The sequence below is a fragment of the Coptis chinensis genome, chromosome 4 (assembly GCF_015680905.1).
Source record: "Coptis chinensis isolate HL-2020 chromosome 4, ASM1568090v1, whole genome shotgun sequence".
In the NCBI taxonomy this organism is placed as follows: domain Eukaryota; kingdom Viridiplantae; phylum Streptophyta; class Magnoliopsida; order Ranunculales; family Ranunculaceae; genus Coptis; species Coptis chinensis.
The window spans coordinates 20,118,349-20,133,410 of NC_141459.1; the positions used below are offsets into that span (position 1 = coordinate 20,118,349).

The 15,062-nt window shown below is 36.9% G+C and overlaps 1 pseudogene across 1 annotated transcript; it reads left to right on the forward strand.

The window, feature by feature from the left end:
* Positions 1-4,773: 4,773 nt before the first annotated feature.
* On the forward strand, positions 4,774-6,392 carry LOC147502457 (purine permease 3 pseudogene; annotated as a pseudogene). Its single transcript, XR_015221705.1, has one exon. The product of XR_015221705.1 is annotated as a purine permease 3 pseudogene (transcript).
* The last annotated feature ends 8,670 nt before the right edge of the window (positions 6,393-15,062 follow it).

Below are 15,062 nucleotides of genomic sequence, written 5' to 3' on the forward strand. Positions count from 1 at the left end.
GACCCAAGCTAGAAGGGTGAATGGCAATCATTCAGTATCGTTTGGTGCATTAATAATTTGAGGGAACTGCTATTTCTCTCATTGAAAAAGTAGACCAATATAGGGAGAGGCAAAAACAAGCTTTTGCAACAAATGCTCAAAATGAAATGTAGGATCTATGTGATTTGGTAATCCGAAACAAGGTTTTTAGTTTGGTGTTTGTAGTGTTGTGTGTATATATTCCAGTATTCCTAAAGTGGAAAATACACATTGTGCCCTTTATATGAAACATATACACTGTTGTAGTCAGATGCTTATCGATGAGATTATCGAAAAAGAAGGTGCTCATCCATGTTGTCTTCGATGATACTTGGCAACCTAGAAAACGCCTAAACGCACATCATCTTTTTCTCAATGAATTAAGGCTTATACTTAAGTAAGCATATTCTTTGCTTACTGAAGTCGCTGTGTGTCTGTAACTTTATGACTTGTCTAAGGCCTGTGCACATATGGAACTAGGGGGTGCGTGTGAGGGTCGGACCCCCAAAGATTTGTCAAAGTGACATAATGTGATAATAATTTGCTAGAAAAATGACTAGACAATAAGGATTATTCACACCCCCAAATTTTTTATATAAACTCCACTACCGCCACTTCCTAGTTCAATTACTGGATTACATGTACTCTTACACCCCCAGACATTGAATCCTGGTTCCGTCCTTGGGCCTGTGTTAATTGCAAAAAGGCTAAATTGTTTTCCTCAATGTGTGTTCTACATTTCACTAGTGGATGAAGGATGTGGCTGGATGTCTCTAGTATGCTACTCTATCTCCGCCTCAAATTCTCGCTCTACCATCTGATTGCTGAGAGTGTGCCTTACGACCAGTAGTAATAGACCTGTAGTGATAGCATAATACAGTCCTTTGGTTAGATTTGGTATGTGAAACAGAATATAAACAAAACTAACTTCTTAACCAGGAAGAGAACCGTTGTGTGAGTATTCATCATGTATATCATTAATATGTTTCTAGAAGTCAGAACTCGATATTTCTGACATCGCCCACAGTCATAAATATGTATGGATACTTTTAAAAAAAAATACTACGAAACTATGAAGCAAAAAAATGGAAAGTGAAGGAAGTGGAAGGACGAAATCAATTGTTTTACGTTGTTTATTTCCTTGCTGTTATTCGATGTTCAATGTCTATGGGTGTTTTTAATTGAACTTCCAACTATGAATAAAAATGGAATAGAGCAGTCAAAAATCCAATTTTCTGTAGAGATTATACAACAGACAATTCTGCATATTTGCTACAATATCGGGTACAGGATCAATGAATCTAAGAGTCAATCTTCAGTCGTTCATGGATAGTCTATAGCTTTTCCAATTCCTACCAACCAAGAGCTCCTCTTTCATCTCTAGTCTTTTGTCCTTGTATATAAAAAAAATAATTCCACTCAAGTTAAAGTGGGGGCATGCACTCCTTTGTTTGAAGTGTGGAAGGGTTAATAATTCAGGTCGATCGAATTATTGTTGTAAGCAATGCCATTCGGTTAGATAAAGAACTGTTTACGTACGCTTATACAGTCTCTGGTAATGGTATTTTATACATTTTATTGTGCGAAGCATATGATATTGATATGATGATTGAGACGAAATCCTCTGACGATGTACTTCAACTTCAACTTACCAGAATGCTGAATGCATATGAGCATATCAAAGTATCATCCACATTCCACGCTACACCCATCTTGATACGATTTGAGGTTTGATATTTTTCAGATAGCCACACAGAGTCGGATAGATTGCGACACAAAACTGGATTATGACGTCCATTTGTGCACTGTAATATACACATATATATATATTCCCCTTTCTTCTTTTGGAATAATTATCACAAAAAATAAAATGTCCTCGTGATCAGAATGGTAAGCTCGATCTTGCCATTCTAGTATGATTACAGCATAACAGTAAGATTGTTTTTAAATTGTCTGGAAATGCAGTTTTCCACAAAAAGGTAAAAAGTAGGTAACTAATTACATAATTTTCTCAACAAATGAAATGAACGCCACTGAGATTGTCGAGAATCTGATAAACCTGGTCAGATGTCTCATTCTAAAACAGGTTTTGGGTTTAATCTCCTTTGTTCATGAATATAAAAACCCCCTTACTACGGACTAACCCATAAAAATTCTCTCATTTTCTAAAACACCGAACTGACTAAAATACCCCACACAGAATTGACCCGTGAAATCTAGATCTCAAATTTCTCTCCTCTTTTTCTTTTGGCCCCCTCCTTTCTTCCAAGATAAAACCTACTAACTCTACCAAGGTGTTCCGTTCTACTGTTTTGTCTATGCTAGTATTTTTGCAAGAGTTTAAAAGAAGAATTAGAGATGTTCATATCGCCAAGACGAAAGAAACTCTTTTTGGACACATATTTTATGGTTTTTGTTGAAGGACATTGGAGAGACTTAGTTGAATGTAGAGGAAGAGGACAATGGAGTGAGAAAGCCTAATTCGATGTACAACTTAAAAGAAAGGAAGAGGATACAGAAAACATATGATATCTATGTGGTGGAAACTAAGAAAACATTCTAAAGAAAGAAGATCATGAAATGATGTGTTGTGTTTTATTGGTGGTCTGGTGGATTACTTTGGGATACTAATTTTGTTTGAATTATAGACGTAAATCTTTGATCTTTTATGTAATGTTGAGCCTAATGCGCTTGTCAGTTTGTCAGATTTCTATAGCCATGTCAGAAAAAAGTTTATGAGAATTCATATTTGCACATGTAAATTCTAATTTGCATAGACTGTGTCACCTGTCAGATGAAAAAAAAAAAAAAAAAAATCTTTGTGAAACTTCATGTTAATCTTGAACAAAAAGAATTTCTACACTTTATGCGGGTTAAAATTTTCATAGGTTAATTTTCTGTGTAATTAAGATTTTCATAGTATATATACGTCCGATATTATAATTGTTTTATTTTAGTAATCTACTACGAAAATCTAAATTTTCATATGTAAATACAAATTTGCATAGACTGTGTCACCTGTCATATGACAAAAAAAAAAATCTTTGTGAAACTTCATGTTAATCTTGAACAAAAAGAATTTCTACACTTTATGTGGGTTAAAATTTTCATAGGTTAATTTTCTGTGTAATTAAGATTTTCATAGTATATATACGTCCGATATTATAATTGTTTTATATTAGTAATCTACTACGAAAATCTAAATTTTCATATGTAAATACAAATTTCCATAGGTTAAACAACTATGAAAATATAAAATTTCCATACATTTTTTCATCAGGTTTGTTTTGTTTCACAAATCTACTATGTAAACTTAAATTTTCATATGTAAATTCCAATTTACTTATATCAAACTACTATGTAAACTTAATTTTTCATATGTAAATTCAAATTTGCATATGTCCAATTTGTATTTGCATGTAAATTAAATAAACTGTGAATTTCTATTTGCATATGTGAATTTGCATTTACATATGTCAAGTTACTATGTAAATATATATTTACATATATTTTTTCAAGACATCAGACAATTTCAACTCTCCAATTTTGTGTCTGCATTTGTTTTGGTTTCTCCTTATCCATCACTTATGAGTAGATTAAAACGATTGTTCTCTTCTATGCAAGATCTACTTCACTTACCTCTTCAGATCAAATAAACACCAACTTATTTTCTACAAACATTTCATTAAACAAATTCTACTCAATCTACTGATCTCTCATCAATCATCGAGTGCTAATAACGCCCTAGGTCAAAGTCCCTAAAATGTCTCATTGGCTTATAAATATCATTATGAAGATGTATGTGATAAATAGTATTTTCACATAAGAATCAAATACCAGTGGCGAAAGAAATGAAATTAAAATCAGTGTTTTCATTGGCTTCTTTAGAGCAAACTCAACAAAAAAGAATATATGATAGTTATTTATTGAGAAGGGCAAAAAAAGAAATAGATAAGTGTGGAAATAAAAATTAGACCGAGATTTACGTCCATTATAGAAAATAGGGAGATTAATTGGTTGGACTTGAATAATAGGGAGGTAGGTTTTATGGGTGTGTCTGTAAGTAGGGGGTTTACGTGTAACTAAACCAAAATGAGGGGGCTGAGGCCTATTTCTTAGATAAAACCCAACAAGAAAGTGAGTGGTCATCTCTAACGTTGTCAAATTAGAACAGGACACTACTATTTGGGCTGCGTTTTTAACTTATTCAATTTCGTTTCAACCATAGTTCACCTGAATTTGTTATTAGTCAATACGTCTGACTGATCTTACTACACTGCTAGACTTAGAATTCTACTGCAAACTTAGAAAAGTTTAGCCACTCTTTCGTCATTGAGTAGCATGCGTACAAGATGAATTTCACCAAAGTTGAAAATTTCGATGTGGACCATAATACCAACGTTACAATCTTTGAATATTATGCCAATATATCAACGAGTATGTTGGCAGATTACAAATTGACAAAGGAAACCACTGATTGCAGGCGAATTCCAATAGACAAAATTCTTACACACTATGATTAATTTCTAAAAGAGTTTAAACCTATTTAGTACTACTAATTTTCATTTTTTTTTCTCTAAATTTTTTTTTGGTACCATGAACTTCCAATTTGATACATTTAAACATTATCTAACCAAAATGCCCCTATTACCTATTATTTTTTTATAATTTGTAACCAAGTGTATTCTTCTTCATCCACCCACCACCTCCACCATCACCAACCAAAACTTTTTTTTCCAACGGACCAAAAGTGACTAGAATTAGTTTTCTACTCTTACCGAAACCATAATCATTTTTTCCCTTTCAATGTCAAATGAATAGCGAAAGGATGTAAAATTGATTGTCATTGTTGAACTTGTGATCTCATATTTTCCAATTTACATTCCCAGTCAAATATCATCTGCTAAAATTATTTTGATTGTAGGTAGTTATCAACCACAAGTCGCAACATCCAGGTCCCATTTCCTCGAACTAGACTAGTGTAAGCTTTGGCATCTGTCTTTTCATGCTCCCTATATATATGTCCCGTTAATGCATCTTGAACACACACACTCTCCCTTTTAAATTAGTTCTCAACACGCTCACTCTGTAATTCTGTAAGTTCAAAATAGAAACAACAGAAGAATGTCATCTTCAATGAACTTAGAGACGGTTGAGGAAGGAACTCAAACTCCAAAAGCGCAGATGTCCAAGAGAAAGTCAATTAATTGGCCTCTTCTCTTATTAAGTTGCAGCTTTGTAGCTATTGGAATCATAGGCGGTCCCCTAGTGTCGCGTCTCTATTATCTCCATGGAGGAAAGAGAAGATGGCTCACTTCTTGCATGCAAACGGCTGGTTTCCCAATTCTCTTCTTACCTCTCGTTTCCCTCTTCTTACAATCTCGATCACAAGGAGTTCGATCCTCTATGTTCTTCATGGAACCTAAACTATTCGTGTTAAGCGCCTGCATTGGTATCTTACTCGGTCTAGACAACTTTATGTACTCCTTGGGATTATCTTACACTCCTGTTTCCACATCTTCCATTCTCTTTTCCACTCAACTTGCTTTTCTGGCAGTATTTGCTTTTTTCATTGTGAAGCAGAAGTTTACCGCATATTCTATAAACTCTGTGATCCTAATGACCCTTGGATCAGTCATATTGGGTCTTCGAACCAATGGGGATCGACCTGCTGGTGTATCGAATGGACAATATTTATTAGGTTTCTTCTTGACTTTGGCCAGTGCAGCTTTGCTTGGCCTAATCTGGCCGCTTATTGAATTATCTTACAGTAAAGCCAAGCGGCCGGTTAATTATGGTATTGTATTGCAGTTTCAGACCAATCTTGCAATTTCCGCAACTCTCTTTAGCCTAACTGGAATGGTTGTAAACAAGGATTTTCAGGCCATGGGAAAAGAAGCAAATGAGTTTGGGCTTGGCAATGGCATGTACTACTTGGTACTAGGTGCTGGTGCTGTCGTGTGGCAACTTTCTTTTGTCGGAGGTTTAGGTGTGATCTTCTGCGCAAATTCTCTCTTAAACGGCATCCTCAGTGCTGTTCTTCTCCCAATCACAAATATTGCAGCTGTGCTCGCATACCATGAAAATTTCAATGGGGAGAAAGCAATGTCCTTGGTACTTTGTTTATGGGGATTCACATCATACTTCTATGGAGAGTACAAAATGAGTAAGAAGAATAAGACTCTTGAAAATTCAACCAAGACTACACATCTAGGTGAGGATGCTCCAAATGCCGTCCTTTCTTCTGTCTAAAATACATCTAACTTGCCATTGCGCTCTCAGAGACAACAACATACTTCGGCACTTACTACACATATAGATATTCGAATTGCATTGTACTACTTGGTTTGATTTCAATGATTTTTGTTGTGAGAGAAATAAACACTATATCGTGCATTCTATCATTTCTAACACAAAATGTTTTCCAGACACCACAGTATACTTATTGCTCTTGGTCCTCAATCAAATATTTCAAATTAAGAAATAGATGCAGTGACTGGATTAGGCAAAAAATGATAGATAAGATAAGAAGAAGATGGATATTTCCTTTTTCTGCCAAATTATCAAACTTTCTACATGATGTTCTTGACTTTAGATCAAAAGCAGCTTTATAGTTTATTGGATTCCACTAATCAAGATCACTTTCTTTACCAAATTCGTTTTTTAGTACGTCCTTTTTTTCGATTTTTAGTCCTATGCCCCATATGTTGGTGCGAGTGCAAATTGCCATATTAGCCAATAATTGTTCCTATTTTACAGAGCAGATCTACTCTGCTCAAGACACTTCAAGGGGAAGTCCCAATAATGAGCTTGGATCCACCATCTTGAATTCACTTTTAAAGACTGATTGAAGTTTCGAGCTCTCTGACAAAACTAGGGTCGAGAAATCCCCCTACTGTATATTATTATCTGGACGCGCCATCTTGGCAGCTACTTCATCAGATAATTACCAAAACACTTCTCTAGTCATGTCGGCTATCCTTCCAGCCGGACATGTGCATGCTTGCCAAACACGGCCGGCCTGAAGAAGCTCTTCAATGTAGAAATGTAACTACTGTACAGGCAATGTTGGGGAACTATTGCAGACTAGAGATATACATAACGGGCCTCAAGAACTGACCTACCAACAAACACTCAAAAACTCATTCCGGTCATGTCCAACAATTTTCATGTGAACTACAAATTGTTTGCCTGAATACATGCGATTACAGCCTTCGTACGCAACAAATGCAAATGTGATATGTAATTTAAACTAAACAAATCAGATAAAGGACTTATGGCATGTTTCCATAATTAATAGGTTATGGATCATATGGACAACTCGTAATCGAGTTAGATTTGATAATCACAAAGTCAAGATTCTCTCCGTATTGAACTTATTGAATTCCTGGATAGTAGAAGCTGGAAAGGTTTCTAGTGGATGTATGTTTAATAGTATGGAAGACATGTCAATTCTACATCAACTGAGAGTCACAGGACGCCCAGCTCGTGCACCTAGAATCATTGAAGTTCGGTATCCGCCCCTTCCTTCTTGGGTCAAACTGAATACTGATGGTGTTGCACACGGTTCGCCTGGTCATTCATCATGTGGTGCAATTTTCAGAAATTCAAGAGGGTTTGCAAAGGGTTGCTTTATAGCCTACCTAGGAATTCAGAACTCTATGTTTGCTGAATTAATGGGAGTTATTTTAGCTATAGCCTATAGAAGAGCCTGATAGAAGATGATGGAATAAACTTTGGCTGGAATGTGACTCCAAATTGGCACTGCTCTGTATTTCGAATATTCAATCAGTTCCATGAAGACTTCTCACCAAGTGGCTGAATTGTTTGTTCATCTCACATTGATGTCTAACACTATATCGTGCATTCTATCATTTGTAAGGCGATAACCATCAATAGATTGAACACATCATGGTAAGCAATCACCGCTGCGATACTTATGATTGGGAGAAAAACAGCGATCAGGATGCCAGTTAAGAGAGAATTGAAGCAAAATATTACGCCTACACCTCCGATATAGAAAAGTTGCCACACCACAGCACCAGCACATAGTGAAAAATAATACATGCCTTTCCCAAGGCCTTAAGAAGAGGCTTCAGAGCTTATTATGGTCTTGATAAATTGATCTTGTTGCATAGCCAACCTACCGAGGTTAAAAAGAGTCGCAAAAATTGCAACATTGATTTGAAACTGCAAAACAATAGCATAAGTAACAGGCCGTTTGGCCTTACTGAAAACCCGCTCAATAAGCGGCCAAATAAGCCAAGCAAATAAGCTGCACTTGCCAAAATCAAGACGAGCCCCACGAAGCATTGTAGATATTTATTGGCTCTTCGGCGATACCAATTGGCTCCAAGACCTGATAGTACTAATCCAAGAGCGACCAAGATTACAGAGGTTATAGAATATGCTGTAAACTTTTGTTTCACAATAAGCAATGCAAACACTGCTAGAAAAACAACTTGACTGGAATATTGTAGAATTAGAGGATTCAATTCAATTTAGTTGTATATTTATTTGATTGAATTCTAAAGTGGTTATAAGTGTTTATATAGAGGTTACAAAACAAAGAAACAAAACAGTCGGTGGCTTGAGAAACACGGGTCGCGGGTCGCGCTCTGTTTGTGTTGGAGGAGAGCGCAGGTTGCGCTCTAGCTACTGGACCTCGGTCATGCCTGAGGCGCAGGTCGCGCTCCATCATTACTTTATCTGAGTGCGAGTCGCGCTCTATACATGAAAAATAACATACAACTTTCTACACTCCCCCTCAAGTTGGTGCATAGATGTCAATCATGCCCAACTTGTCAACTGAGCTGTCAAACACCTTGTGGGATACACCTTTGGTAAGAACATCAGCTAATTGCTCCTCTGAAGATACGAGCGGAAAACGAATAACCTTCTTGTCAAGATTTTCTTTAATAAAATGATGATCAACCTCCACATACTTTGTTCGATCATGCTGAACTAGGTTATGTGCAATTTGAATGGCGGCTTGATTATCACAATGTAAATCCATAGACTTTTGAAGCTTGAAGCCCAATTCCATCAAGACAATACGGATCCATAACAATTCACTTACTCCATGTGTCATACCTCAAAATTTAGCTTCTGCACTCGATCTGGCAACAACTTTCTGCTTCTTACTACGCCAAGTTACAAGATTTCCATCAACAAAAGTGAAATATCCTGATATAAAATGTATATCGGTTTTATCACCAACCCAATTTGCATCTGTGTATCCGACAATGTCCAATACATCATACTTTCCAAATAGTAAACCATTGCCAGATGCCTTCTTCAAATACTTCAAGATACGAGAGACTGCATCCATATGTTCTTCACTAGGACAATGCATAAACTGACTAACCACACTCACAGCATAAGCAATATCAGGTATAGTATGAGAGAAATAAATTAACCTTCCTACAAGACGCTGATACCTTCTTTTATCAGTAGGAACTTGATAAGGATAAATTGCGAGTCCATGATTTATCTCAATGGGTGTCTCTATTGGTTTGCAATCCAACATTCCTGTTTCAGCAAACAAATTTAGGACATACTTCCTCTGTGAGAGTGAAATCCCCTTTTTAGACCTTACAACTTCAATACCCAGAAAATACTTCAGTTGTCCTAGATCCTTCATTTCAAATTCTTCCGACAAATATTTCTGCAATTCATTTATTTCCTTCAGATCATCCCCTGTAATGATCATGTCATCAACATACATAATTAGAGCTGTAATCTTACCATCCTTATGTTTGATAAACAAGGTATGGTCAGAATTGCTCTGTTTGTACCCAAAAACTCTCATTGACTGTGTAAATCTTTCCAAACCAAGCTCTTGGAGACCTGCTTTCAGGCCATACAAAGCCTTCTTCACTTTACACACCTTCTTAACATCTTTGGGATGGTTCTTCACACCTGGAGGCATATCCATGTATACTTCTTCCTCCAAATTCCCATTTAGGAATGCATTCTTCACATCAAGCTGGTGCAAGGGCCAATCTTTATTTGCTGCAAGCGAAATTAAAATTCGGACCGTATTGATTTTTGCCACAGGTGTGAAAGTCTCCTCATAATTAATTCCATAACGCTGTGTGTATCTCTTGGCAACCAATCTTGCCTTATATCTATTAATAGTTCTATCTTCATTAAGCTTCACAGTAAACACCCAACGACATCCAACAGTCTTCATTCCAATAGGCATATCAACTACCTCCCATGTTACATTCTTTTGAAGGGATTCCAATTCTTCATTCATTGCTTTCTTCCATTTTTGATCTTTCAAACCATCCTGCACATTACTAGAAATAAATACAGTAGATAATTGATTTATGACAAGTGCATGTGACTCAGAAAAGCTATGGTTAGACATAGAGTTAGCTATAGGATATTTGGCATTGGCTTTGATGTCTGGTTCATATTGTTTCTTAGGAACTCCCTTACTAGCTCTTTAGGTTCAAGACTTTCTAACCCAATGATTCATTAACGGTTATAGGAGGTTTTCGAGGTGGATCATGCCGATCGAGATCTTGATTAATATTGGTGTAGAAGGGGAAATATCGCGGTACTACCGTTTGGATACATCCGCTCGTGTCTTCTGAGTTTGGATACATCCGGATCATGTACTTCATCTCTCTTTGCTATAGGATCAATTTCGCTTTAGGAACTTCAAATCATTCCTCCAAGTGTTCCAATTCCCCAAAGACATCAGGATTCCTTCACCGCCTCTCCCGGGCGGAAGATCGAAACTCCCCCGAAAGTAATGGTCGGATTCATGGAATGAGACATCAAGAGATATATGTATCTTGTCAGTAATGGGATCATAACACCTATACCCTTTCTGAAACTCTGCATACCACAAAAATACACTTCTTCGCACGATGATCAAGTTTACTTGTTTTGGTTATAGGATATGGACATAAGTTGTACATCCAAACACCCGAGGTTCCAAGTTAGGCATGGATGGGATGGACAAAAGTGTATGGAGTTTTTGATAAGGATTCTGGAACTCAATTACCCGTGAGGGAGTACAGTTCATAACATAGGCTGCCGATTTCACTGCTTCACCCCAATAGGATCGAGGTACATTCATGCCAAATAAGGAAGCACGAACAACTTCCAACAACTGTCTATTCTTTCGTTCTGTTAAACCATTTTGTTGGGGGGTATCATAATTGGAGGTTTGATGATCTAATTCAATCGACCGACAAAATTCGGATTATGAAGCCATTCACAAATTCGCCACCATTATCGACCGAAAGACTCGATAGATTGTTGATATTTGTGGTCGCCACCATTTTGTAAAAACAAGAAACATCTCATATACATCACTTTTGTGTTTCAAGAATGACACCCAAGTTATGCGAAAGTGCAATCATCAATAAAGGTAACATAATAAACTAACTCTTAAAAGAAGAAACTTTGGCAGGATCCCAAACATCAGAGTGAATTTTCATAAAAGGAACAGGACATCTATTAATACTTGGTGAATAAGAAATGAGGTGGCTCTTGGCCAGTTCACAAATGTCACAATGAAACTCAGAATCACTAACAACTGAAAATAACTAAGGTTGCAACCTCTTAAGATAACTAAACTAAAGATGACCTAACCTACGATGCCATAACCACACAACTTCTTTTGCATTCTCGACCCTATTGACCTGATTAGCTTGCCCCAGAGAATTCTTCTGTTTCTCTCCAGTTTCTATCAAATCCAGACAGTACAGTTTCCCCCTTCTAACACCATAACCAAGGACTTGTCGAGTCAGAATGTCCTGAAAAACACAGAAGGATGGATAGAATGTCACAGTACATGCAAGTGCTAGAATGATTTGACAAATAGACAATAGGTTACAAGCAAGGGATGGAACAACTAAGACATATTCAAGAGTGAGGGTTTTAGATAACATAATAGAACCTTCTCTGCTAACCAGAGTTGGAGTACCATCTACAGTAGAAACAACGGTTTGAGGTGAAACTCTAAGACTTTTCACAAGGCTAGGGCCAATTGTCATATGGTCAGATGCACCTGAATCAATTATCCATGTACTATTCGAAATAACCTTACCATTCATACTTGATTGAGTTGCATTAGCCGAAACATGGTCTGGATGTCCATGGACAGCATTAGCAATGGCAACCTTGCTTATATTCTTTCGTGGCCTCTTTGCGAAATCCCACCAATCAGGGTAGCCAATCACTTCATAACATTTCTCCTTGCTATGACCTAATTCTCCACAAACACTGCACTTTTTATCTGCATAAGAATTGGATTTACCTTTAGGGTGGCGTGAAGGACCAGAGAAACCGGGTGGAGTACTGGTCTTGCTATGAACAGCCAAGACAGAGGATTCAGTGGATACAGAGCGCCCCATAGCCTGTTTCTCCGATTGTACCTTGCAAATGTAAGCATAGCTTTGCTCCAAGAAAAATTTAGGCTCCTTGCGAAGAATCTCTCCACGCACCTGATCATACTTCGAATCCAGTCCACGAAAAAACATATGAACCCGCAATCTGGACATTGTGGACGTCTCATGAACTACAGCTGCAACATTGCTATTCTGGGATGTCACCCTTTGATCAATCTCATGGAACATGGCCACCAATTCGTTGCAATATGAAGGAATAAGTCTCCCATTCTGCTTCACTTCAAAGCACTTCATATTCAATTCAAAATTCGAAGTTTCATCGAGTCATCATAGAAGGTTTTCTCCACGACCTCCCAAATGTCTCTTTGCGGTAGGAGGGAAGATTTAATATATCGATTCATAAGAGAAATCTCCATGGAATCAATAAGCCAACTTTTCACCTTTTCATTATCTGTTGCCCAAACTTCATATTCGGGCGAATTCATATCCGGTTCAACCTTTGCGCCAGTCAAAAAACAAATCTTTCCCCTTGCTCGCATGAGAGGAGCCCATATGGTATAGTTGGACTCATCTAATAAAAGTGTTTTTGGGAACGCGGAGTGGTCTTGTGTGGGTGTAGTGGTGATAAATGACGTTTAAAGAATTATTGTCAGATTTAGCCATTGTAGAAAAAAAAAAAAAAAACGAAAAATTTGGGTTTGAGATTTAGGTTTTAGAAAAAATTTGGGTTCGATATTCAAAGATTCAAGGATTCAAGGTTGTAATACGCAGCGGATTTCAATAGTTTGACTTTGATACCATGTAGAACTAGAGGATTCAATTCAATTTAGTTGTATAGTTACTTGATTGAATTCTAAAGTGGTTACAAGTGTTTATATAGAGGTTACAAAACAAAGAAACAAAACAGTCGGTGGCTTGAGAAACACGGGGCGCGGGTCGCGCTCTGTTTGTGCTGGAGGAGAGCACATGTTGCGCTCTAGCTACTGGACCTCGGTCATACCTGAGGCAGTCAGGTCGCTCCATCATTACTTTATCTGAGCACGGGTCGTGCTCTATACATGAAAGATAACATACAGCTTTCTACATATACCATAGAAGAGGTAGAAACACTAGGAAGAGCTAACCCTACAGTATACAAATCAATTTCAATTCCAAGTAATAAGCCAATGACAAAACTTAAAACGAACAACTTGAGCTCCATGATGAACATAGAAAGTTTAACGCCTTGGCGTTGAGATTGTAAGAAGAGAACAAAGAGGGTAAAGAGAGGACAGGGAACCCAGCTGTTTGCAGCATGGAAGTAGCAAACCATATTCTGTCATCGCCAGCATGAACATAATAGAGTCGAGTTAATAAAGGACCTCCGATTGTTCCTATAGCTAGAAAGGTGCAACTTAGCAACAGGAGAGGCCAATCTATGTTCTTTTTTGTGTTTGGAATGTTCTGAGTCAATGCAGCTTCTTCTAGAGTTGTTGCTCCTTCTATGTTCAAGGCGTTAGACATGATTGGTTCTTTGAGCTGTGTGTGTGGTGCGACAGAGAGAGAGAAAGATAGTCAGCTAGAGTGAGCGGCGCGGCCATGATAATAAAGTGAGGGCTCTTCATACAAGTATTAATTCTTATAAAATGGATAAATTGAAAACTTCTGATGTCTTTCTAAAAGATGCAATAATTGGTAGACAGAAATTGATTGACGATTAACTTCCAAGTCCCTACCACGGTTTGCCAGAACATAAATCCGAGCAGAACTGGTCCCTGCGTCCCTATCAAGTCTCCTAAAATTGAAGAACCCCAAATTATGGAGGGATGCTGCACTTAGCGAGAATGATGCGGGTGTCTCGCCTCCGGACTATAGACCGGTTCCAGCACCAGGGTTCACGTTCACACCTAGCCTTGCAAGCTAAAAAACTCGTGTTAACAAAAGAAAAACTTGTGTCAGAGAAGACACACCAACTTAAGTTAAGATTTTGGGTGATTTTAGTTGGGATTTTAACGAGAAAAGTTTATTTTGTCTGTTCACTAAATTTTAAAGTTTAGTATTAGATGTAGATTTTCAATTTCAATTTATTTGGGAACAATGTTAGGAGTTCCCGCTTAGAGTGGTTTTCTAATATGAATATACGATATGCTACATTTCTCCATGCAGTATTGGGCATGGTTGCAAACTCATTACTCTAATCAAAATCGTGAGTCTGATATAATTTTGAGACAAAGATAGGAGTGAATTACAATCATACACATTATCACACAGTAAATATCCTAATTCCTAAGTAGCACAGCTATTCAACTAAGCATCACGTGCTTGAATACAATGTTATTACAGCGTATAGTATAAAATATTGTGATATGGGTATTTATCGATATTTAATTTTTGATATGTATCGTGGATATATTTTTTTTGAAATATTTTATATTGTTTCATATGCAAATATTATAAATATATTCAAAATATCGATAAATATCATAGATATTGTAGATATTTATTGATATATAATTTGTATTTATTTGAAATATAATAGTAAATATTAAATAAAATTGTTATCTAAACAAAATATTCCTAAATATCACCATATATCTCTAAATATTGTCAATATTGTAAATTTAATTGAAATATCACCGATATTTTTAATCTTATATATCTCTAAACATATCACGATATTTATATATTCCTTGC